Below are 25,384 nucleotides of genomic sequence, written 5' to 3'. Positions count from 1 at the left end.
AGGATTTCACAAATTGGACGTCTGGATGAGAAACAAAATGGGCAAACGGCTCTGGTCACTGCTATGTCAAGAACCATAGGAGAAACACAGAGTTTATAGTGAAACTGCTTTATTCAGTGTTTTTACCGGTTGAAATCACAGGGTTCATTTGTTCTGTGGAGGAGGGGACCTCTCTGAATAATTCGGCTCCTGGTAAAAACCTCCTGAATATCTGAATCTTAAGTTATCAGAGAAACAAGCTGAGCAGCAGCTCAACTGCTAGAGCAACATTGAGTTTTAATGTAAAACTGCTTTTGTCAGTGTGTCTACCAGTTTAAATCACCTGGTATGTTCATTTTTGAGAGCAGGAAACGATTGAGAAAAATTTTGCTCCTGGCAAAAACATCTGGATGTGACATTATCAGCAAAAAAGGGTGAGCGCACATTAGCAGGTAAGCCAAACAGCAGCAGTTAACACTGATTTTTTACATGAAGCTGTAGTGTTTTAACTGGTTGCAATCACCTAGTATCTTTATCTCAATATAATATAATTCAGCTAGCGGTAAAAACCTCCTGAACACTGACAGAATCTAAGCCAGGATACACTGACTGAATTGAGTCTTTTGCTATTGTTTTGACTGAAAGACCCCTAACAGCAGAAAATTATATATTGTACATTCATGACATTAACTTCAGAAAGTGCATTTTCCTACAGTTTTCATAGACAGACATTTTGTAGGATACCGATCTCCTCTGGGATAAAATCACTTACATGCACACTTCAAAACTTGTATAAAAAGAGGACAATAGAGACAACTGAATCTATTTTCTACAGCGTACTCTTGTCTGACACTTGTCTGAACTCGCTAGGCATGAAGACAGATATACTGTGCATGATTCATATACCCAAAAGACCGATTACAAAGCACTAACTCTATAGGCAGCTGTACCATAGACACAAAAATATACTCAATGCGCCAAAAAATCGCACATGGCAAAAAATTAGTAAAGGTTTCAGCAAACCAACAGTATTCACAGTCTCATTAATTACAGCGGCTCTGCAGAAGAATACAGGATTTCAATTCACCCACATGTTCTATATACAGTCCGCAAACCACACAGTGGAGACTTATTTATTTTCTTCTCTTTAATTCTGTATTTTCTTCTTGGCTCGCTTAGCTGCTACTTTGTCAGCGAATGTGGGAGACAAAATAATTGCCTCTATATTTCCTGAATTGATTTCTTGCACAGTTCTAATACAGTGGTCAGGCTGGCACTCAGGCATCCATGACAGGCCCCTGTACTGCAGGCTTTGTGTTTCAGGAGAACAAAAGCACAGCGCAAAGGCAAAGAGTCAAGACTTTTTAAAAAATTTTCTTTAGCTTGTTATCAAGGTCAAGCATTAGTGATCAAAACAGAAATAAAGTAAAAGTTACAATTACGCTGAACCAACCAAATAATGACCAAAAAAAAAAACTATTAAATATGAATATTCAAAATACCAGTGATTCCCAACCACTGTGGGTCAGCCCCGAGGAGTCACATGGTAATCAACAAGACAGGAAATACAAGTTCATTTTCCAACTTAAATCTTTGCTATTTATATTGTGATTATTCTTTCATATGCAGTTTTATCTCTTCAGGCTGATAAAAATGATCAAAATGACACTATATGAGGAGGAAACATCATTCATTGGTTAAAGACATACTATGCCGGATTTTCCTTAAAAACAATGCATAAACTCAAACACAAGTAATCCCTCATAATCATCACGCAGGACCCTGTATTAGTCTGTGGTGGTGTATATATCTGCAGAGACTCTGACCTCTGCCTGTATATTCTTATTTTCTTATTATTTTGCTGCACTGAGGACATTCCCAGGCAGAGCATGCAGGTGAGGCGAGGACTTCACAAAAAGGTAGTGACCAGCTGCCAGGGAGTGTGCAGCAGGTGCCCAAAAGGAAGCTATGAAAACTGGATGCGGCAGCAAAACTGTAAATATAGTCTTTTGCTGATGATAATGTTTCTAAAAAGTGGCCGAAAATTCCTGCTAGTAAACCTTTAAAGGCCTCGCAACTCAAAAATGTTACGGAAAAGTGTTAGCTACGGACATATGAATGTGCAAAACGTTTGTGTTTTGGGGTTTTCAAGTACTTTCTGCATCTTTTAGGCCTAAGGACAAAGGTTTTACTTACAGAATGTGCTATTGAGTGTAAGTAATGCAATTTATGCCTCATTATTCTCCTAAAATATTAAGCTGTAGGCTTATAACATACGGAAACAGGTTTACTACATTTATTGATTCTGGAAGTCAGTAGCTCCGCCGGCTGAAGTTACTCACTCGGGCACACTCAGCCGCCCCTCAACCGCACACTCAGTCTCGACTGCGCATGCCTTATGGGCCAGTAGATCCGTATATTTTATCATATTTTCTACCCAGAAAAAGAGCTTTTTTTGCTTCATGCGCCAATGAGCAGCTCTCATGGATGTAGCCCCAACGCCATGGCTGCATCCAGACTTCCTATAAGACATCCATGGACCAAAGTTGTTGTCCTAGCAACAGTATAACAATAAAAAGGGCTATAAGTAGTCTGATTATTGTGATATTATCAGTGTACTCTTACTAAAATTAACAGGACAAAACTCAGAATTACACAAAAATGCCAAACAGTAAATAAAAACAAGCTTCAGACACCACAAAGTCCTCTATAATCTTGTCCGTGTTCAACTCAGCTCATTCATTCTCAATGTTTCTGATAAATATCATAGCTTTTGTGTCCAAGTGAGCATTTTAAAAACATGTTGATTCAATGAGTGCTTGAAAGACACAACTGCAACAGAAATTATTGCCAGAAACAGCAGAAAGGTGAAGCACGGGTCACTAAAGGACGAATTTCATCAGTAAATGTAGAAGTCACCACTGGAGGATCCACCAAGACCATTTCAGCATTTAAGACCTGTATGCACCAGTAGGTTATAGCTAGGTCACTTGCAGTGCCTACTGGGTGGTGCTTTTTTCTAATACCATTGCACAATAATGCAAATTTCAACCCATAGGTACATAATCCTTAATTTAAAGTGCGTTTCTTAAATTGTTCAGTAAGTGCTAGCCCCTGACACTCTGCCAGTGAATGTGCATATTTAACTTGTTCTATTTTCCAGACTGTTTCCAGTAGTTTCCTATAAGGCACTTTTTCTCCAACTAAAATTACAAAAATGAGGATAAGATGATGAAGTAGATCAAGAACTCCTCCTGCCATCTACTCTTTTTAATAGGTGCAAAAGACAGAAAGCCTTTCTTGTATAAATTTGCAGTTCTTAATTACTTAACTTTTCATCTTGTTTTACCCTTCATGTTGTGTTCCCTGTGGTGAATCTTCAGTTTAATGACCTGCTTGAACCTTCCCTTCTGGTGCAGAGGAGGTAACCACCACCCACACACTGAGCTGAATGATGGAGAATACGAGCCTCGGCTCCAGAGAAACGAAACGAGGACAGCGTTTAGTTGATAGAAGGGCTGAAAAAAAAAGAGAAATGTATGTTGTCCACTTAAACTGGTCTTGACTCCTGTGGTCTGACCATGAACTAAGTTTTTTTCCCTCAAATCTAACCCTTTGTCCGACATAGTCTTCCCTCTTAGCAGGCCAGTGGGGTGAAGTCACCCAATGAACCTTTTAAGCACGGCTTCATGACATCACGCTTTCTGCAAAAAAAAACCTCACGCCGTCCGTGTGAGAGTGGGCAGAGACGACATGCTGGATTGGCAGGGAGAGCAAGCACAGAGTGAGAGTGCATTAGACCTCTGGCGTCAACTGAGGCATCAATTAATGAGCAGCCTGGGAATGTGTCCATCCAGACACACTCTGCATCACGGAGCCACAGGAGGCCGGGCCAGGGCCACAGACAACTGGGGGACATGAATAATTGAAGCCCAGTTTTAAATGTTTAAATGAATTAGGGCCAGGGGAAGAGGTGTTAAGAGATGTACAAGAGGGAGGTAAGGGATGGCAGCAAAATATCTCCATTATGTCTCCAATCATGAAGCACAAAGGTGCTCTGTGTCAGTAATAAAACTTACTAAATCATGTCATTAGTGTGCTAAGTCCTACACAAAAACAAGCTTTAACAATTCTTATGAGTGAGCACAGTGCTTGTTTTTGTCAATCAGGCAAGGATTTGGACAGATTTCTGTGGATGGACTAGCAGCAAAAAATACCGGCCTTATTTTGACACAGTTCAAAAAAATTTCAGCCTAATTCTCTGTGTGCTGAACAGCAGTGAGGTGATAAGATTTAATCAAAAGTCAGTGTACAACCTGGTTTCACTCCCATAGTGTCACAAACTGCCGCTTAGTCAATTGCCATTGGTGTAAGATATGGATAAACAACGCACCCTTTGGTGTCTGCATGAGACACACAGGGCTATCAACCAACTCCATCATTATTAGACCCCCAGAGCAACATACGGAGTCTAAATAGCAAGAATTTTAGCTTAGGGTGTATGGGAGGGGAGGTGGATGGGTCAAAAAAGAAAAGGACTTTGACCCCAAAGACCAATGTTTGTGTCCCAGGAAAAACTAAAGTCACTGAGTTGTTTTGTCACGTCAGTCCTTAGTCGATTCACATGACTAACGTGAACTCAGATCTCTTCCTAACCCTGATTGAAAAATTTTGTTGCCTTAACCCTGCATCAAGACAAAACGCAAAAGGCTGCCAACAGCATCTTTGTGGTGACACCGGGGGCCTCTGCACAAGTGTCAAAAAAGAAGTTGGGATGAGATTACATCACAGTGAAGCTACTTGTGAGTTAAAGCTATAAAATAACAATAAGTCACATAAAGTCCAACCTCGGTACGTTGACTGCGAAGTGGGCGAGGTCCAAACAAATGTCCTTCACCACATTTTCAGTTCCATCCAACAACGTTTTACTCAGAAAAAACTAAGACAGAAATTAATGGGCATCTCTTTCTAACAAGGCATCCTCCATGCATTTATGAGCTTTGAACTTGTGGTTTCATTGATTGTCAATAAATAATTTACTAATGCTTTATAGATCAGTTGTAAATTATTACAAGGAACAATGCACAATGAGATACTATTGACTTAGGGTGTTGTCAAATTAGGTACAACTGATCTGTACTGTTATCCCTGAGTATTACTGCCCCCCTCTGCACTCCCCCGCCGCTCAGCGTTTACATTAGATGTTGTTCTGCACCTGAGTCATCCTCTGCCATATATATATTTATGTTGTGGCAACACTGTACAAAAAGTCACCAATTTGCAAGATCCCAAGACCACAAAATTAAGCCGACATTCACGTTATGCCTACTGTTATTTACATTTTAGGGACAATGTCAAGAAAGACTCACACCTGTCAAAAGTGGAGACACTGAGAAATGCCTTTGCAACTCTACTCGCCTGAGAGAACCAATTCATGTGGACCCAGGCATAGACTGACAACCAGAGCTCGAGTGGGCTACACGGTGTTTACACTAATGGAAGAAACTGGATTTTTAGGCCATGTGTACTCAGATCCAGGCTTGGGTCCCTGATGTAAAAACCTACTTACTAACATTTATCTGCGGACTGAAAGACTTATCAAAAAGTGTTAGAGTAATGACCCTTCATAAATGACTTCGTAACATTAGTAACTGGAGGTTTGAGTGTCATAAGGATAATGAGTTTCTCGCTTTCTAATGAGCCATCAGATCTGCTGCTATGACTGTTTAGAAAGTCTTTGATAAATGGATTTTGGTCCAGATGTTTTTCAGCCCCTTTCCAGACAGTTTCCCTGATGAACTTAAAAGCAGCTACAAAGAAGAAGCAAGTGTCATTTTGGATAAAGATAAACACAAGCAACAGAGCTTTTCAAAACCTGGCACCCAATAATTTTTCCAAAGATTATCTTTGGTGTTTTTATTGGATAATTGAAAGTAGAGGGGCAGACAGTAAACTAGGGGAGAGAGAGAGTATGGCATGTAGCAAAGGCATGGGCTGGAATTTAACTGGGGATATTGTGGGTATGTTTTAAGCGCTTTGTCCATTCGGCTACGAGGTTCCACAAAAAGTTGTTGTTATTAATGGTTTATACTGATTATGAATGATCCATATATCATTAGTATATGATTTAATTATGACGTGGGCCCTCTGACACCTTATATTAGCTTATGAATGTATAGAAATTCCTGTATTTCTTGATAATTCAATATAAATATTACTTTTCATTTGTTGCAGACTTTTCAGACATTTAGAATTTCTTGGTATTCATGTCACTTCTCACCATCAGTTAAAATACAGATACAAAAAGATAAGCCAACATGCCCTGAGCAGTAATTATAACAAGTATTCGTTACCACATCATTCATTGTTGAGCTGCCAACATGCATTCAAAACAAAACACAAAAATATTTTGGCAAAACAAGCTCATTTGGGAGATGTTAGAAATGCTGTGGATAAATTTGACTTCAAGGTACTGAAACACTTCTGGTAAACACTGAAACTGTGGTAGAGACAAAACAAAGCCGCATCAACTGGGCATCCAGTGTTAAAAAGTAGTACTAGATCTTACCAGGAAAGGGCACTGAGAGCCAGTTCCAGTTGAGAACTGTTTCCAAATGGTCTGATCCTTCATCATATGCCTCCAATCTTATCAGTTTATTTCATTGATGCTGGCATGTTTCTTACAGTTGCCTATGCAAAATAACAATGCCAAACTGCTGGAAACGTGCATCAAGATGGAGATGATTTATAAAAAGGTGACACCAGTGCTGCAGTTCGTAGGCGGGAAACGCCAGCAATATGCTGAAACAACTCTCTGCACATCGATAAAGAATCTGACTGATAAGTAGTATCAATAATGGCATTAGTATCATTAAAAATCTTATCAAATTCCATCCCTAAATCTAACTTCACTCTCATAAATGAGAGGAATTTCTATGGGGCATGTTTACCTGCACACAGCTGGTAAACATTTGAGCTGAATTACTGCCAAGATTTTCAACAATCTCACTCATTCAATCAGGGTCTGGAAAGGGAGCCAACTCTGGCCTTTGAAATTGTAGCTTTTCGCTCCTTTTCTTTTCAGCTGCTTTCATTACTTTGAATGACTTCACTTCAGTCGAGTCAATTTATTTTCTGTAAGAGAAATTTTATTTGAAAGTTTGTGAAAATATATTCTAGCTGGTGATGACTGACTGGTTACTCTTGTTTTATCAAATAACTGATGTATGTGTTTAACTAAATACTACACTCATAAAAGGTAAACTATTTTGAGTACGCTGTAAATTAAATTGTACAAAGGCACAGTGTGTGACACCGCAGCAGCTGATATTTGTACCAGCCAGTTGTCAGCAGGACACAGTGAGTAAACAAAGCCCTCCTGATTGGCAGCCGTTCCACTCTACAGAATCCAGCAAGGACTGCTCAAATTGGATGCAAAAACAGCACACTTAGATTTCAATTTCTCCTCCCAGATGGGAGCGCCACGCACGTTGTTTGTGATTTATCTCCAGTACCTGAAACTGGGAAGAAAAGAATGATCAAATTGACACAGTCCCAAAGAGGCTACATGCATGCTGGGTGCTCTGGGCTCGCACTGGTTTCTAAGACTGGCAGGCGACCAACAAGATGAGATAAGAGGTGGTATCAGGCTCCCTGGATGTGGGCGGCTTCCTCTGAGCTGCCAGTGCATCACGGCTTCGCCTCTCTCTTTCATTTTCTCCTTAATTCTCACCCTCTCTCACGCCGAAGTCCAAAGCCCAAGAGAAATTAGTCACCCCGCGCGCAGTGAAGAGGGAGTTGTGGTTTGTGTGTGTGTTTGATCGTGTGAGTGTGTGTCTGAAGGGAAGAAAGAGTGCAAGTGAGACGAAAGAGAACAGGGAGGGAGAGGGAGAACAAAATTGTTTTCCATCCCAAGGCTTATAATTCCACCTTATATCTGAAAATTGATGCCGGTCTGAAAAAAGTACATCAATCTAAGCATCAGAAATGTGCTGCAGTAACAGGAAAAGCCTCGCTGTTCTGTGCAGATACAGCAGCGGCCACAAGAGGAAAAACTGAAAATGATAAGGGAATCTACAAGAGCCTCTGAGCTTAAGAAGTGTTCACACAGACTCAGACAGGGTTTGAGTCAGAGCGCTCCACTGTGAAAATGACCCCTGCAAAACACAAAATGATCTGCCACTACATCCAGTATGTTTATATTTTTACATTGTGGTTTGTTAAGATGCATCGTCCTAGAAGACACTGAAATTATACCACAGAATCCTTCAAGCCTGTGTTCAGAGGGACTGTATGGCTTTTTCTTGTTGTATTGGCCTCTATGTATCCCACTTCTGCTTTTGCCTTTTTTGTTCAGAGCACTTAATAAATCCTTTTCTTTTAAAAGGTGCTATATGAATGAAGTGATTATTATTAGTAGTAGTAGTAACAGTAATAGTAGTATTTATGCCACATATTTGAACATGCCCAAACAAGACATATATGTTCATTTACATGCAGCCCACAGAAGCATAACTTAGCCCAGAAAACAAAATGAAGCTGTTGGCTGTTACCAAGCAAATATGTATTGCCAATACAATGTCTGTATGCTTTGCCAAAGATTTTTTTGTGGGAGTGACATGCCACAAAAGTTCATTTAGAGTGCTTGTTTTTATAGTTAACCAATAGATAACAGAGTGATGTCTTTCAGTCGATAACAATCAACCATTAGCTACCTGCGAACATCATTTTAAAGATGCAGATAGCAGTCGAGCACTGACCAACAGCTAATGCAAACAGACAGACAACTGTACTCCCTCAAGTATACTCTTAGTTATTCAGTTAACCTTAATCTGGATCTCCAGACGTATGTTAGGGAATGTAACGTCACAGGGGGCTGGAGTTCATACCAGCTGACCTTGGGCACGAGGCTGTGTTTACACGTGACATTATCATGCTACTTGGGTGGTCAGCAAACTTTGCGGGTCTTTTGTGGCTCTCTTGTATCACTCCATGTCTCCTCTCCAAATGAGGTGGTCTGTGAGTGCAGTGCAGGAGTTTTTTTTTACCCCCTCAGCAGCAGTTTGTGAAGTTTGAGTCGCATGACTGATAATTGATCAGTGAATCTGATCAGAGCTGGTCAGATCAGATCAATAGATGAGAGGAGCAGCAGCTGCAAAGGCAAGTGAAAGCAAATTTTTGAACAGTTAAGTCTTACTTTCACTGCACCATGGTGCTCGGTCTACACCACAAAGCGATGAATAATCAAATTATATTCCAACAGTGCACCTAATGAGTGATGAAGCTCCAGAAATAGAAAATCAATATGTAGCGCCAGATGTTGTGTCAAATAAATGAGTATGTGGAAAACCCTGAGTGCATTTACACCTGTACTTAGAGCTGTCCACTTGTGATACAATCACCCAAGTCACATGATAACAGCAGGTGTTAACAGGGCTATAGAGACTGAAAACCATTCACACGCACATTTACACCTACGAGAAAATTAGAATAAACAATTTGCCTCACCTGCATGTCTTTCGTTTGTGGGAGGAAGCTGGAGAGCATGCAAACTCCACACATAAAGGTTCCTGCCAGCTGGTGGGTTAAAACCCAGAACCCTCTTGCTGTGATGCAACAGTGCTAACCACAGCAGTATATGCAATGTCTGATATTTCAATATCATCAGCTTCAAATGTCAGCGTGACTAACTAGATGTTTTGTCAAAGCATCCAAATTCAGAAGAAAATTTCAATGAAAGTGCTTGAGAATGTTTATCTGAATAGCAGGCGGTACCTCGTATGGTAGCCTTGGCCAACAGTGTGCAAGTCCCTTTATCATTTACCAAAACATGATGTCAAGTTTGACTGTAATGATTAGAATGACAAAGCAATGTGTGCAATGTAGTACACTAAATGTGAGCTGGTCCAGTTTTCTAGATACAGATGAAATTGTACTTAAAGTAAATAATAAAATGAAAGTACCTCCTCACCCTATTTTTTAATTCATGTGATTTTAGAATGTATTGATTGTGATAAAAAACAGAATTTGTTATCAGTCTAATATTCTTAATATTTCAGTTTTGCTTTATAACATCCTGAAAAAGTACTTTTAGAACTTTCTAAGAAAAAGTATAGGTCCACCTGACGGCTGAAAAATGTTCCCCAGTTCTACATATTACAAGAACACAGATGAAGCCTCACACACACACACACACACACACAATAATCAACTTTATCAGCTTGTTGCATTAATAGGTGACTGACAAATCAAACTGCGAAAGAATAAGTAAAAGTGAAATGTTCTGTATGTTTTCCTATTTATAGTGCAAGAACATTGTGCACATAACTGACTGATGGAGAGGGCGTGTTTGAACGGATGAAAGAGGAGCGTGAACTGCAGCTAGCCTTGAGCTAATTCTATTGTGGTGGAGAGATAACGTGAGGACCCAGATTTCTGCTTCTCATTCTCATCATGTACATCAGATCAAGGCTCAGACACTGGCTTCTGCACAATACATTTAATGACATGGGTACGTTTCGTTTGAAGATAGGGGCCCGCTTTGAAGACGAGCCCTACACTGAGATCTGATGATGGTGAAACCTGACCGTGTTGGGTCACAAAATCCAACCCATCTCCTATTGTCAGCGTGATGTGAGGCAGGAGGCCAGAAGAAGAACTCGTCCAATCATGCAAGCAAATCACCAGAGGAAATTATCCAACTTTCAATAAGCAAGCCTGAAGATGGAGCCAGTGGAGAGACCTTTGACATTAATCATTAATTTCATTGAGTCCAATTGGTTTAATTATAATCACAACAACATTGCCATTCTCTTGCTCTTTCGACAAAGAAATAACAAGCGTAGAAAATAACAGGCTCATTTTTAAACCCCTGTAATTGCAATTTTCTACCCAAATTGCAATCTAATGATTACAGGCACGAGGTGGAGCTTGACAACAACACCAGAAACAAGTAGCAGAGAAAAAAAACATATTGCTAGGGACCCTCAGGCACCACGAGAGAGAGAGAGAGAAATCTGCAAACAAAAAATGAGAGATCCCTTTCTCCAATAGGAGCCAGGGTTTAGAAGTGGGCTTCACAAAATCTGCAAATCCCAGACCTTTTCACTGGGCCAATGGTTAAGGGCTTGGAGAATTGAGTTTTTTGCTGCTGTGCCCAAGAAGGAGTTGATGGGAATTCAGCACAGTGGCACAATATCAAGAGCAAAAGCTGCCAAATACTGACTACCTCAAGGAAAAAGAACAGAGTGATAGATTGAAGGAGAAGAGAGAGAGGGAGGGGGGGGGTTGGTGGAAGAGGCTGATGCCGACAAAGCTGAAAACCACCTCCATGGAAGAGAGGATTCCTAAGCTCTGCTGAGGCTCTTCTCCACTCAAACCTCTTTGTCCTCAGTGTCCACAGCACTTGAAGAGTCAGCTGGAGAAAGTCCCAGGGAGAGTCACATGACTCCCCCACCACTGTACGCAGAGTATGTTCACAAACACTTGGACTCAGAAAATATGAGTTGTCTTGCATGAGTCATCCCTACACAAAAAGTTATCTGGGAATCCAGAAGGATGCATTTCAAAAAGATGAAAGAATCTTTTTGATATCATCATGTTGTGAATCAAAACCTAAATGTACCTCTACGGATTGCGTTTATCACTGGTTCCAAACTTGAGGATTAAGGGCACATTGAGGGTCAAATGATAGGCCTAAATCTTTGGGGTAAAAACAGTCATCAAGGCAGGAAACTGCAACACTCTCTGATACCTTAAAGGAATATGTTGATTTCCACTGACAACCAAAATGGCATATTATGTAAGTGTTCCCAAAATAAAATATATTACTGTCCTAATGATTGCAGTTTTAAACATGCCCTTAACATTATGAAATGGTCAACAATATGCTATAAAACTTTGTAGTCAGATTTAGGCAACAATACTAAGTGCTCTGGCTTGAAAGTGTCAACCAAACAGGGCAGCAAAACACCGCTCCTCAGACCTTACACCAGTCTCACACTGGCTGCATGAGCAGTACGTGATGGCAACCTCACCAAACTGCAGCCAGTTCACACTCGAGGTGTTCGCACTGGCAGAGTCGTGGCTGTGACGCTTCTACATGGCTGCCTGCTGCTATGAGTGCTGCATTTCCACATTTATAAACACAAATTCCACCCATTTACGAATTCATGCAAGCTCCTGCATTGTCAACAACGCAGTCCTGCAAATGTTTCACAATAAAATGCCTTGTGTCAACAACTGATGGGATTCTGTCGACAGAGACTTTGTCAGAGGATTTTTATTTTGAAACAGGGGCAGCAAAGTTTGAGTAAAACAGACATATTTGTATTTCCTCATCTCTGTGGCAGAGAGAGGTTTTTTAAACTGCAGTAAAAGGTGGTATAGAGTCAATATCATTATCAAAACCCCATTTTCACTGTCTATATCTGCTGACAAAAGCGCACAGCACGCAAGAAAAAATCAGCGAGCCAGTGTCTCCAGATGTGCCGCAGCTTGCAGGCAGCTGAGATGAGCCTCACCAGCACTGCTCATGCAGGCAGTGGCCGCTCTAACTTGTTAGCACGGGCGCCAGAAAAAAAAAAAAAGGTTCAGCAACGCTCATGCACTGCATCCGCTTCCAGTGTGAACCCAGCGTCAACTCTTTTAGTTCTCACCTTAATGATTTTATGTAAAATCGAGAATATCCAGATATTTTCTAACACAGTTGTTTATCTTCTGTACCAAAATAATTTCATGACCATTGAAGCCAGACAAAAGCTGCAACTGTCCTTCACCTAACACTCCCGACAGAAAAATGCAGAGGACTTTTAATTCTGGAACCAGGGAGATCCTTAATACCTTTTTCTACTTCGACCTTTCTATAGAATATGGTTTAGCAGAGAACTCTTCCAGACAAATCCACCCCCCAAGAAATGGGAATTTAAATCCATTAATGGAACGATGCCTTTAAATGCATGACATGAGCTGTTTACTCGAGTTAGTACAACAGAGTCACATGAACTTTACATGATCGAGCCCTGTAGATTCACAGCGTGTACTCTAGTCATGCACACTGAGCAAACAACAGGAGGAACTGATATGATACAATGGCATCAAAACACACACACACACACACACACACACACACACACACACACACACACACACACACACACACACAGAGTTGATGGAGCAAAAAGACACACAGAAGAATGCACACACACGCATGATGTGCCCACACAAATCATTCACATAAACACTCAGGAAAACACCCACTTTTACAAACACTGTTGCACTTCAGATGCACACACACACTCTCTTTCACACACACCCACAGCCTAACATACACACAGCAAATAAGCATGAATAAATAAGAGGTGGAGTTGTGCTTCAGAGCCTAATCTCTGAGGAAAAAAACAGCTTGCCGCATCGGCAAAGATCAGCCCGGGCGAGTTTGGGACACTGCTGGCTTCCAGGAAACCAATTTGTTTGTTTATTGTCTTGGTGTTTTGTCGGCGGTTACAGTTCATTGCAGCCAGCCCATCTTGGGCATGCTCCTTTAAATGGCATCTATAAAACATGGGATGTGCTCTCCCCATGTCCTCCTCCTCCTCCTTCCTCCTCTGTACATGACGGAGCTGCACACGAGCGTAACAATGCTGCATTTCGTTCGCCATGGTGGGGCTTTGAATTTCCTTTAAACACCCGATAGATTCACCCCAGCAGCTCGAGCTGGCGCTTTGAGAGGTGGAACAAACTGTGCTTTCTAAACACATTAGCCTATGAACACTGCTGAGCAGCGAATCTCAGGGTGCTGAAATCGGGTGTAATCATGTAGATAGATGGCTGACTTTTTATTGTTCCACTATGCCAAATCTGCAAGGCTGGTGGTGAATACAGAGTTCCTGAAATGATGCAATACCCTGGATTTTATGGTTAACTCGTGGTGCTGCAGTGCTATGTTCTCTGTGACAAGACACTGGTCTGTCACATGTGTATGTATCCTGCATATATATTCAATGGGAGATGCAGTAATGTCAGTCTTACATGGAGACATTAGGAAGCGCTGTCATCTCAACAGGCAACCTTAATAGCACCACAGGGCTGTGAATACATATATGAGTGCAAAAACTAAAATGTATTGTTTTGTCTCATGCCTGCAAACACAAGCCAGACTCTCATATTATGCCCTATTGATCAAACAGAGAGAGCAGGAAGCTGGCGGAGAACACAAATACTGCCTGGGGTGGCTCCTTAAAACTAGAGACAAGCCTCTTATCCATGGTGTTCTCGTCTTCTGGAAATCACCTGGTGGCTCATGCATATCAAGTACTACTCTCACCAAGCCTCAGTGTGCACTCTGCCTTCTCCAGGCTGTTGCAATGTCTGCTGGATGGCACCCTTTAAAAGAAAATGCAAACTAATCTATCTGCAATCTGGTTGGGTTTTGCAGCGATGCAGCGCCACCAAAACCATTTTTGTTTCACCCCTTGTGTGGGAAAATGCATGCCACAGTGCAGCATGGTGAGTAGGGCTGTATCCGACTCAGAATTATGCCAGTAAAATCGGATTTGGCTGTTCAATACAAATATTCAATGATTAGTTTTGTTTTCCATACAAAGTTATAAAGTCTAAACGGGCTCCAAAGGATGTTCAAAGTGACAGCACTAACGACAGATCGTGAATGCGCAACATTTTTTGACAACACTTGATATTTGGGCTGTCAAACAACAATTTTTTAAAATCACAATCAATAGCAGAATTTCTATAGTTAATTATGATTAATCGCATTTTTTAATCATGTTTTCAATTCCATTGTTTCACATTACAAAATATTTTTTTGTTTATATTGACAAGGTAAAGCAAATCTTACCAGACTTTCTTGATTAGGAATCAAATGACAGCAAAAAAGGGTACGGGACTAGCATAAAGTGGGCATGTCTGTAAAAGGGAGACTCACTGGTATCCACAGAACCCATTTTCACGTAGATATCTTGAGGTCAAAGGTCGAGGAACCTCTGTGAAATGGCCATGCTGTTTTTTCATCGCCAAAATTTAGCCTAACTTTGGAGCGTTATTCCATCCCCTTACCAAGAAGCTACCATCACATGGTTGGTCACGTCTTCTATTTTCATATACCAGTATGATCATTCTAACTTTGGAACTCAGACCAGTACAAACTCTTCAAGAAGGGAATGTCAGCCAGGGACTGACATTATTAGAAAGAATTATGGCATTATGTACAGACCATAATTGCATTGTGAATAATGCTGACAACCCTACTAAATATCAACAAAAGCCAGGGACTGCATCCATTTATCTTGCTGTGAGCTGTAAATACACCAGTACTTCACCTTATGTTGCTGCAAAGAGCAGCGTGAAAGTCAAGAGCAATCACTTTGCAGCAAAATCTGGGGACCAAAACACACAACACCCTAAGTATTACACTGCACAGCAAAAAAACAACTGCTTAACTTAAAGCAATCTTAGTCGACTGAAGGTCTCTGACTATTGATTCAAATCACCATCTCTCGGGGGGCAGCCCTAACGGCAAGGTTAGAAGGTTTAAACATACAGACACAACTTTATTCTAAAAGCCTTTAGCTCCAGAACTTACTTTTTTTACAACAACAGCCACTGCAGAGCACACAAATCTTCTCCAAGTTTCCAAGTGTTACTATCAAATACAGTGGAACTGTCACAGGAATCCCATCTCCAGTAATCCCAGGGTGGCCTTTGCTCTGCCTGTCAGCGATACCAACCAATAATACTGCACAATAAAACCCTCCAGAACAACAGTGGGCCGCAGGCAGCTTCAAGGGCTACTGACGGCGATCTATAAAACAATATAATGGGTTGCCTGTCAGTGAGTGTGAAAGGGAAGATCTACGCCTCCTTTGACTCTCTGAGGGGACTTCAATTAATCAAAGCAGAATTGTATCACCCCGCATTAGCAGTGTAAGGTTATTACCATCCTCGTATTCCGCAGGAAGAAATGCGATGATGGCACTAATTGAGGGGAAGAAAGAGAGAGAAAAAAACAGCTGACCGCACAAGGCTTGTCAAGGGGATGAAGGGCAGATAAAAGAACGGGGTGAACAAGGAGACAGGAAGAAAAACAGAAGAGAGGAAGAGTGAGGAGGGGAGGGGTTGTACAAAGTATTCACTTCGGTGTGTGTGAGCATAATCATAAATATCTAGTTTGTGTGCAGAGCAGCTGACAGCAAACTTAAGAGCCAGTTTTCATTCGTGTCTTGCCAACAAGATAACTGCATTGTACTTTTTCTTAAGTCACAAACAAGTAGCTTATAGCTGGAGCTGCTGTTTTTTCTTCGTCTTCTTATTTTGGAGTTTGGGGGAATCACACTGATGGCGGCCCACGCTGTGAAGTCACCTCCAAGTCCCAAATCACAGCAGAGATTTGACTTAGTCGTGCAGCTTAACTGTGGGGAGCCATGTTTATATTTTGGGGGTTACCTTTAGCAACCTGCAGGTGATGGGAATGCTCAGATATGGAAATATTATGCACCGTTTTTGAGGGGAGGGGTTCCAAAAACTGAAAAAGCTTGGATGTACTCTACTGCATAACATAGATAGATAGATAAATTCACAAAATAATCAGAGATATATCTAGTGAAAGATTATATATTCCTTTCTGAAGCCATGATCAGATAATAACTTATCTGCATGTTGATGAGACCACACACACACACACACACACACACACACACAAAATCATGTCTCTTTTTATCCACGTTTGTTGCAAAGAAACACACAAAAGCATCTCAAATTTATTTAAATTTTTTTTTTAAAAAAACAAGTTTCTTTGAGTCTCAGTGCACCAAAACGAGTGGGCAGATGCTCCTTTAGGAAAACTTGATTTTTGTCTAATTTAAGCAGCCAGTGTCGGTTTCACGTTGCTGCACAGATCTGATATTCTCTGAATGTAGACAGCATGAAGCTGTGCATTTCCCAGCCTGCAGCTGCACCTGCACGCCACCCTAAACTCATTAGTTTCCAGTAGCTCGCCTGTGTCTCACAAGTTAATAACTATTAATCATAGTGGAAGCAATCAATTGTGTAATCGATAGTTTATTCTAAGGTCTGACTGATTAGCTATTTCGCAGTCGCACGTGAGCTGATGAGCTGCGAAATTCATATTATGAATTGTTAGATTTTTTTCTTTCTTTTCGTTGTAAAATGCACAAATCACAGTTTCAAAATGACATAGTAACAGTTTCGCCTACCTGTCGTTGTGCTGTCAATTAATCCCCAGAAAGGCTTCTTTCATTTATTCTCCATTGTCAACCACAAAAACCAGATGCCTCTTCTTCACAGAAATGCCATTTCCGCGTCGCTTCCAGACGCCCTCGACAACACATAACCTAAAAACACTGCTCTGATGTGAAAGCTCTCCGGCCGCACAATCCCTGAGTGGAACAAGTCTGAATTTGGGGGCTGCTGGTGAGTTGAAGGCGGCGGACTTGAAAGTCTATAAAAGTTGCTGGTCCTTCGGCTGTGACTCAAAACTTCCCCTCCGCCGCCAGAGCGCCACAGCAGCTGGACAACACGCCGGACCGTCACTCATACTTTCTGCATTCAAGCATGATTTTTTTTTTCTTTTTTAAGAATCCTACTTCCAGAACTGCTTGCAGTTAGGTTTTGGCAGCGTCTCCGCGCAGTTTGAGAAATAGATTTGAGGTGTCCGGGGTATGAGAGAGAGCAGCCGGATTCATGTCAGTGTTTGTGGAGGACTGCTGCTGCTGCTGCTGCGCTGGTGTTTCAGCGCCACCCAGTGGAGGTCTGCGGTGGTGGACAGGAAGGAGTGCAGACATTTATCTCACTCAGCTTCAGCTGATGATAACCGGATGATAGTGCCCTCTTGAAGACAGCAACACAATCACGTTGCAACGAAGAAAATGTTCCTTAATGTTATTACAAATGACGTCAATATAATTCCCAGCATTATTTGTTGCTTTCTTGGTTGATTAATACATTTAATGTGGGGTTTTTTTCATAAATTTCCAGCTGCTGGATTGAGGAAATGTTTTTTAAACCAAAGAGGCCAGTTTATAATGTAGTATGACTTGATATAAAGCGTGTAAGGCTATTTTTGGGACAGTGGGTGTGCATAAAAAAGATTAAGGGACTGTATGCTAATTTTTTGAGTCTAGCAGTGTGGCATTTGCTGTTTTATTTATTTATTTTAAAGGCCCCTCCCCAGTATTAAGATTTCTAGATATTATATTCAATTTCACAGACCTTCAACACTCTTCCCAAAATATCTCAAAATGATATAATTATGAAAAACATTTTTAAAAATTGTGAAAATAAAGCTACTTCTTATTTTCTAATAAACACCACTTTCCATTTCATTCCACACACCTTCGCCACTCTCCTCCAAATACCGCAAAACGATAAATTTATGACAAACATAAAAAATGATGAAAATACAACCACTTTTTTTTTATAAAAAGCTACCAAATATTTTTTTTTATTATGGCCTCTTCATGAGTGAATCAAAGAACAGTTTTAAGCTGAAGGGATTTGCACCGCAGGATTTTCACCCCACCTTGTGTCATCTGCATGTCTTTCCCCCTCCAATAAAACATGAAAGTAGCAGAATAATTAGATTTTTACAAAATTAGATTTCCACCATTAATTGATGCAAAAAAGGCAAAAACTGATGCATAAAAATACATCAAAATGCCACTTTTGGCACTCAAAAGTGCCAGGGGTACCACAAACCTCCCATTATATCTGTGACCCCCTCTCCCCTCAAGCTACGCTTCTGCACACAAAAATAAACTATTTGCCTTGTTTATACTGTATGTATTAGCTCTCACAAATGTAAAATGTGAAATACAATATAAATATGGGATGATGAAACAGGGACAGGGTTAGACCAGCTTACCCAGAAAAGTTAGAATACCCTCCCAGCTACAAAATAAAAATGATAACATTAACCTACTGACCCTCCCTCCACCACTAATAATTTGTGTACAGTCTCTTACTCAGAAGAACTGGCATGTTATGACATGCATTAGGCTCCTCACCAAGGTTATCATAATACATCTGTTTGTCTCTGACATTCAACTTCCGCTCTCCTCAAACATTACCGCCCGGTCTACAAAGGCTTCCCCCCCAAGTAATTGCATTATCATCTCTCCATTTCTCAAGCAGCCTCTTTCGTCTGGCCCTCCGAAAGGCAGGAATGGGTGGAATAATCAATACCAACCTTTGAGATAGCCTGTGGAGATGCGAGGCAAGCATTTGGGTTTGGATTTGATTGATTTTGGACACCCTCAGAGAGTGTTATCATCATAAAGCCAAAGCCATCTAAGCTCATAGACATCTTGGCAAACACACGCAAGACGCACACCTATGCGAGCAGAATCAAAGGGCTGAATACACAAATCCCCGGGGACTGAATACAAAAAAATGTCAGGCTATTAACATTGACCGGGCTGAGCTATAAAATTCAAAGTAGATATGTAGACCAGAGCCAGGCTTCGCATAACTTCATAACTGGCTATGAATAGAGAAGCTGTTATTTTGATTCTATTAACATCATTTATTATATTCCCAAAGTCATCAGGTGTCTTTCTTCCTCTCCCTCAGTCACACACACACACACACACACACACACACACACACTGTAAAATCTGACAAGTTGATCTTACTTAAAACAATCTAAACCAATTGCCTTGAAAAAGTAAAGTAAATATAATTTAAACTAAAAAAGTGTACTCAAAATGTAGTTGTATAAGTTGTTGCAACTTAAAAATGACAAGGGAAATAAGCTTGTTCTTTGTTAATTCAAGTAAACCAAGTTAATCTGACTTGCCAATAATAAAGTTTGGAGATGTGCACGTTTTGTTTTCATAACACGTTTAGGAAAATAACAATATGATTTACTAGTTTAAACTTGGTTTACTGAAGTTGCTAAAACTCCAAGAGATTGATTTATGACAATCATGGTGCATGTAGATGCAGCAGCCAGTAGCTCCTCAATCCTCGCTACTTTTTTGCTGTATTTTCTTTTTTTTTTTTTTGACCCCATGGCTTCTTCTGCTGAAGCACAACTTCTACAATAGAGAAGCACTTATCAACATCCGAAAAAGTTGTGTGGGGTTTTGACTGAATGCAGCAAGTTTGGACTGAATGTCGCAGACCGCAAGAGGATCTCCACTAATGGCATATGCTGTGTGGCCAGTCAGACCAGAGGGGAGATATGAAACTGAAAGCGTCAGATTAGAAAAGGGAGGAGACCCAGCGTCAGGGCAAGGTTGACCTGACTTGGACCGAGAGCTGTTCCTCTACCAAGACTTCTTCTGGCTAATGCCTGGTTGCAGGAGAATAAAGTAGATGAGATGCAATTGAGGCTCACTTGGCAACAGGAAATCAGAGACTGCTCTGCACATATCTTCACAGAGACATGGTTAACTCGTAACATCCCAGATTAAGGTGTTGCAATTGATGGGCGGATCTTGTTCAGAGCCGACAGTACACAAGACTCTGATACAAATTTAAAAATGCATTGCAGACATTGCATGATGCCATCAGCAGCAACACGCCCGAGCATCTGGATGTAATTTTCATGGTATCTGGTATTTTAATCAACTCATCCTTCAACTCCAAAGATGTAACATGATCAAGTACAAATTTTAATTTCTTCTAAATCTACCTTTTACCTCAATTAAACTTGTCATGCTTAAGTTGCAGCAACTTTACAAAATTAGGTAAATATGACTAAATTTTAAGTTAATTTAACAATTAGATATAATGTAAATATATGTTTAGACTTATATTTACTGACACTTTTTAAGGCAATCCGTTTCCTAGATTTCTTAAAGTAAAATCAACTTGTTAGATTTTACAGTACACACACACACACACACACACACACACACACACACACACACACACACAGACAGACACACACTTGGAGAGGAGATGACCTCATTAATCTTTAGTGCATTGTGTAGACCTATCCTGTCATACCCCTGACACTGTGGTTTGTGACACAGCTCTGCTCATTAAATCATATGACAGGATGAGGTCAGCCGTGAGGTAAGGTGTCTCAAGCTGTGTGAAAGCAGATAAAGCCGGCGGTATAAGCTTCTGTGAGAGAGTTCGACAACAATTGTATGTGGCAGCTGAGGTGAGTCATGAGGTAATCCCGCTTTTTGAGCATTTGGCATCAAAATCTAATATAAAAAATAAAAAAAATAATAAAAACTGTTCTTGTCTCTTTGAGGTCACACCGTGGGGGAGTGAGGGAAATCATACATGTGATTTTGGCATCTCACGGAGGAAACCACACTTTGGTCTTGTTAGGTGGCACCTTGCATAACACTCCACATCCTGTGCTTGTCATCCTGTGATTACTTTCGCTTCACACGCAGAGAACAAAAGTTGTGGAGGGCTACGTGGCATCGACACTGATTGTGGCGATTCAGCTTAAAATAACAGCACCCTGCAGGGAACAGTGCGAGCCCTCTGCCTGAACCCTTGCTCGCCTTCGCCACGGAAGTGTGTTTGAAGACAGTGGGACGTCTACCAGAAAATTGCAAGAGGAAAAATAGGAGGCATAATGGCCTCAGGAATGGAGCTGGCCATCAATAATGCAGAGGAAGCAGCAGTTAATGCCTCCCTTAATTCAACAGGTCTGCAGACACCGGGACAGTTATTCTTCCTCAGCTGCAGATGCTCGGTAAGAGGCAGCTACATCAGGCTTTATGGCTTTGTGTGTGGTTGCGCTGCCAGGTCTTTCCCCCGACCTCAATCCCGATTGCAGAGCCATTAATGGGTTTTCATCAGGAACCCGCCCTAATGGAGTTTCCAACTTCACCAACTCACTCAGATACCAGTGGGGAGCTGTAGCCACAGAGAATAATGCCCACAGAAAGTCAGAATATATGAACTCAATTTAGTCTGAACAGTGAGTGCCAACAGCTTTAATAAACAAAAATAGACTACAATCCAAACAGCAAATGTTACACTGCAAAAAATTACCATATAAAACGCATATTGTCTTACAGGTTGTACATTCGGTGAATAACTCTGCCATCAAGACGAGAAAAATGAACTTTATCAATCCTGAAGTACTCCTTTAAACATGGGAAAATAGATTGGGTCAAATGAAATGGCAAACTGTAAGTTTTCTAGCTGATTCAAAGACAGCAGGAGAAAGTCATACACTCCATACTCAGAAGCAAACAGTTTATTTTGAACAGTGATGGATGAGTATTTATATCCTTTAAGATAACCAGTACAATAATATAAAAAGATTTCACCATGAGTAACAGTCCTGCATTCAAAGTCTGAATGAGCTCCTGTGTGGGTGTGTCGCTGGCATGCAAATCCCCACCACTCTACCCTGTACTCATAAGGTCCATCCAGTGCCATCCAGACCCATGTTGTGATCATCTTAGAGTAACACCCACCCCTTGTTTCCCACTAATTAACACTGTTACACCTGAACACACTGCGTGTGTGCAGCTCACAACAGCAACCTTGCCAAACTGCTGCATCAAGCTTGCGGTGATCACATTTGCAGCGTTGTTGCTATGACGCTTCTGCAGGGCTGCCTGCTGCTATGAGATCTGTATTTTCACGCTGCTCATGCAGGCAGTGTGGCTGCTCTAAACTGCTTTTATGGGCGCTGATAAAAAACAACAGCTTCCACGCCGCTCACACTAGCCATTAGCTCTGCCAGAACTGCTGTCATTGTTAGCAACGTTGGCTGTTAGCTGCTAGTTTAACCATATCCATGTTGAGAGCCGTGCGCAGACAACCTGAATCGGTCTCTCAATCATAGATATGCTTTGAATGTCATACAGAGCTCATCATAAAAGTACTGTCATATTATCAAAAAAATCAAAAGTAAAAGTCTCTTAATCTGCAGAGAAATGGCCCAGGTTGTTATAGTATCACAAATTACCTTTTTTTAATAAGTAGCTTTAGTATTAAAGCTGGTCAAAGTGGAACAAGTTTAATCTAGCCTTTACAAATTTAGTCTGCTAGTTCACAAGCTAGTGGTGTGGTGACCTCAAAAATGTCACAAGACAAATCTGAAGGATCATTAGATGATTAGTCTGGAATCATTTAACATCTTTGAATCTGATAAAACAGAAAAATGTACTGAGCAAATCACTCATCTGACACGGGACAACTCAGAGATAACTATGGACGTGTATAGACAGTCTGAAGGTCGGTCATAGCTTTGGCGCTATGAATCACCCCTCAAGGCCTAAATCTCCTCTATTTGAGGTTTTCAAAAAACTTTTTTCTGTATATATTTCTTTATATTTTCTATTAAGGGGTTTTGAATAATTAGCTTCATGGTTTACATTTTTTAAGGGGTAACAAACAGTTAATGGTTCAGTAGATAACTTATAATAATAATTTAAAAAAAAGACTTTCTTAATTGCTGAAACTGTCACTAAATCCTGACAGTGAATCTGTGAAAAAACATGCTCCTCTGGCTCCTCCTAGTGCTCCTATTGGCATTTGCAAGAAACCACTACACCTGGACAAAACACCCAATCAAAGCCGAGGAGTCTCTAACACTGACCAACAACCACAAGCAGTTAAAAAACTGCTCATACTTCTTTTACCAACAACCATGTACATGGAAAAATCAAGTAATCAGAAGAAGACCAACAATAAAGAGCAAGCCAAAAAGAAAGAGTTTCAAAGCCCATGATAATAGAAAAGTCAACATCAGAGTGGTTTTCTGAGGTGCAGAGAGCTACAGGACCCGAAAGGTCAAAACCAATACTGGCTAAAGGCTCGGTTTAATTCTTTAATTTTAGCTAGCTTGTCTTTGCCGTGGACCTTGCTGTTGACATTAAGAGTGATGGGCAGTTTTTTTTTTATTGCTGGTGGTTGTTTGTTTCTAAGCTATTATGTTTGCAAAGCTCTTCCTGAAGATATTGAGCTTCACTGAGTGACAGCAGGGGAGAGGGGCTGCACAGCATGTGGATGAACAGTGATCGACATGATTGACAGCAGTGTTAGAGACTCTTCTTGGCTCTGATTGGTTGTTTTTGGTGGCCTTTCGGAGCACTAAGAGGGGACAGGGGAACTTGATTTTTTCACACATTATCTGTCTCATGGACAGGATATAGTGACAGTGTCAGCAAATATGACAAAAAGTTATTTTTATACAAGTTCACCCAAAGTTCTGTTTATGTATAAATAAATAATAGTCTTCTTTTTGTCCCAAAGTTCTTCGAATAAGTTTAATGTGATCAAGCCTTCCCAAAACATCAGTGAGACCTCAATCAGCAGCTGCTGACATGTTAAAATTCCTCTGTAGCTCTGACACAGTTCAGCAAGATATGAGTCACTTCTTGTGTTAGAAAAGTTCATATAAAATGCTTTTACTTTTCGTCCTAAAATAAGAAGCAAATATATGTATGTCAACTCTGATTTGGTTTTGATGATTTCAGGCTCTGATCAGCTCTGAGTGTCTATGTGAAACAGACTGATTCTGGCTCAGTTTCTTAGGCTAAGTCAAGACAGGCATATGAAACAGTCCTCTGAGGGTTGACAGAAGGACAACACAAACAGTCCAGCGGAGATTTGGACCACGCAACCGTGTAAACTTTTCATGTTGTTGGCTAAAGTTCGGATTTTAATGGTCAAATTAGACAGAAACAATATTTTGGGTGCGCTTTTCCTGTGTGGCCCATGCTGGCTCTGTAAATTGATACTAAAAACTTTGGGAACACCTGCTTCAGATCATCATTTCAGCACACCATGCATTCATTAAAATTGAATTCATATAGTCTTAGACCATAAAAGAAAAATACTACATACAAAGTTGCTGTGTTTTGCCAGACTCGCAGCAAAACAGAATTTTTTGCCATGTAGATCTGACTGTGATGCATTCATTTTGCACTGTCACACAGTAAAACATGACCTCTATAAGTGTACTTTTTCTTTTGTCTTGTTTTTCTCTCCTGATGATCTGCATATCACAAGACTTACTGACTTCCTATCAGAGATCTGTTCATCGAATCGCAGAAACAAATTCTCCCCTTATTTCAGTTCCTGTTGGATTCGGAGCGCTCTGCCTCAGGAGCCTCTGACAGAGAAGCAGTGGGTCATTCATCAGAAGAGAGATTAAATCTTCATCCACTGCTGCTACTGGATGCTGAGAGCACTTTATCTTTGAGAGGGGAAATAAAAGTGCTTTTTTTCTTAAACAAATCTATCCTTTAAGGCAAAGGAAATCATTTCATTTCCTTTTATCACTTGCCAGTATGTGAAATTGTAGACAGTTGGCAGTAAAACAGCTGTTAATACAAAAAAATGGTGATAAACAGAAAATGTGTTAACATTCCTGCTGAGCCACAGAAGTACAAACTGTCTGTTCTTACATGCAGAATAGACAAAACTCCATCTGCGGAGA

At 40.7% G+C, this 25,384-nt stretch overlaps 1 protein-coding gene across 6 annotated transcripts in view; it reads right to left on the bottom strand.

Moving 5' to 3' along the window:
• Nucleotides 1–25,384, bottom strand: part of tafa3a (TAFA chemokine like family member 3a) — a 173,443-nt gene that overhangs the window by 135,364 nt on the left and 12,695 nt on the right. For 4 of the 6 annotated variants that reach the window (XR_015779599.1, XR_015779598.1, XM_088090931.1 and 1 more), the window contains exon 1: nt 17,208–17,784. The exons of 1 other annotated variant lie outside the window; for it this stretch is intronic. The gene's annotated coding sequence lies outside the window, so the exon portion shown is untranslated. Of the gene's footprint in view, nt 1–17,207; nt 17,785–25,384 lie in introns of those variants that run through there. One more of the 6 variants, XM_042508447.2, reaches the window with a different exon arrangement.

Source organism: Plectropomus leopardus, chromosome 2 (genome assembly GCF_026936395.1).
Source record: "Plectropomus leopardus strain MGB_pleo_1.0 chromosome 2, ASM2693639v1, whole genome shotgun sequence".
NCBI lineage: Eukaryota > Metazoa > Chordata > Actinopteri > Perciformes > Serranidae > Plectropomus > Plectropomus leopardus.
Note: the sequence above shows the minus strand (reverse complement) of the source record. Positions and strands in the feature narration are given on the sequence as shown.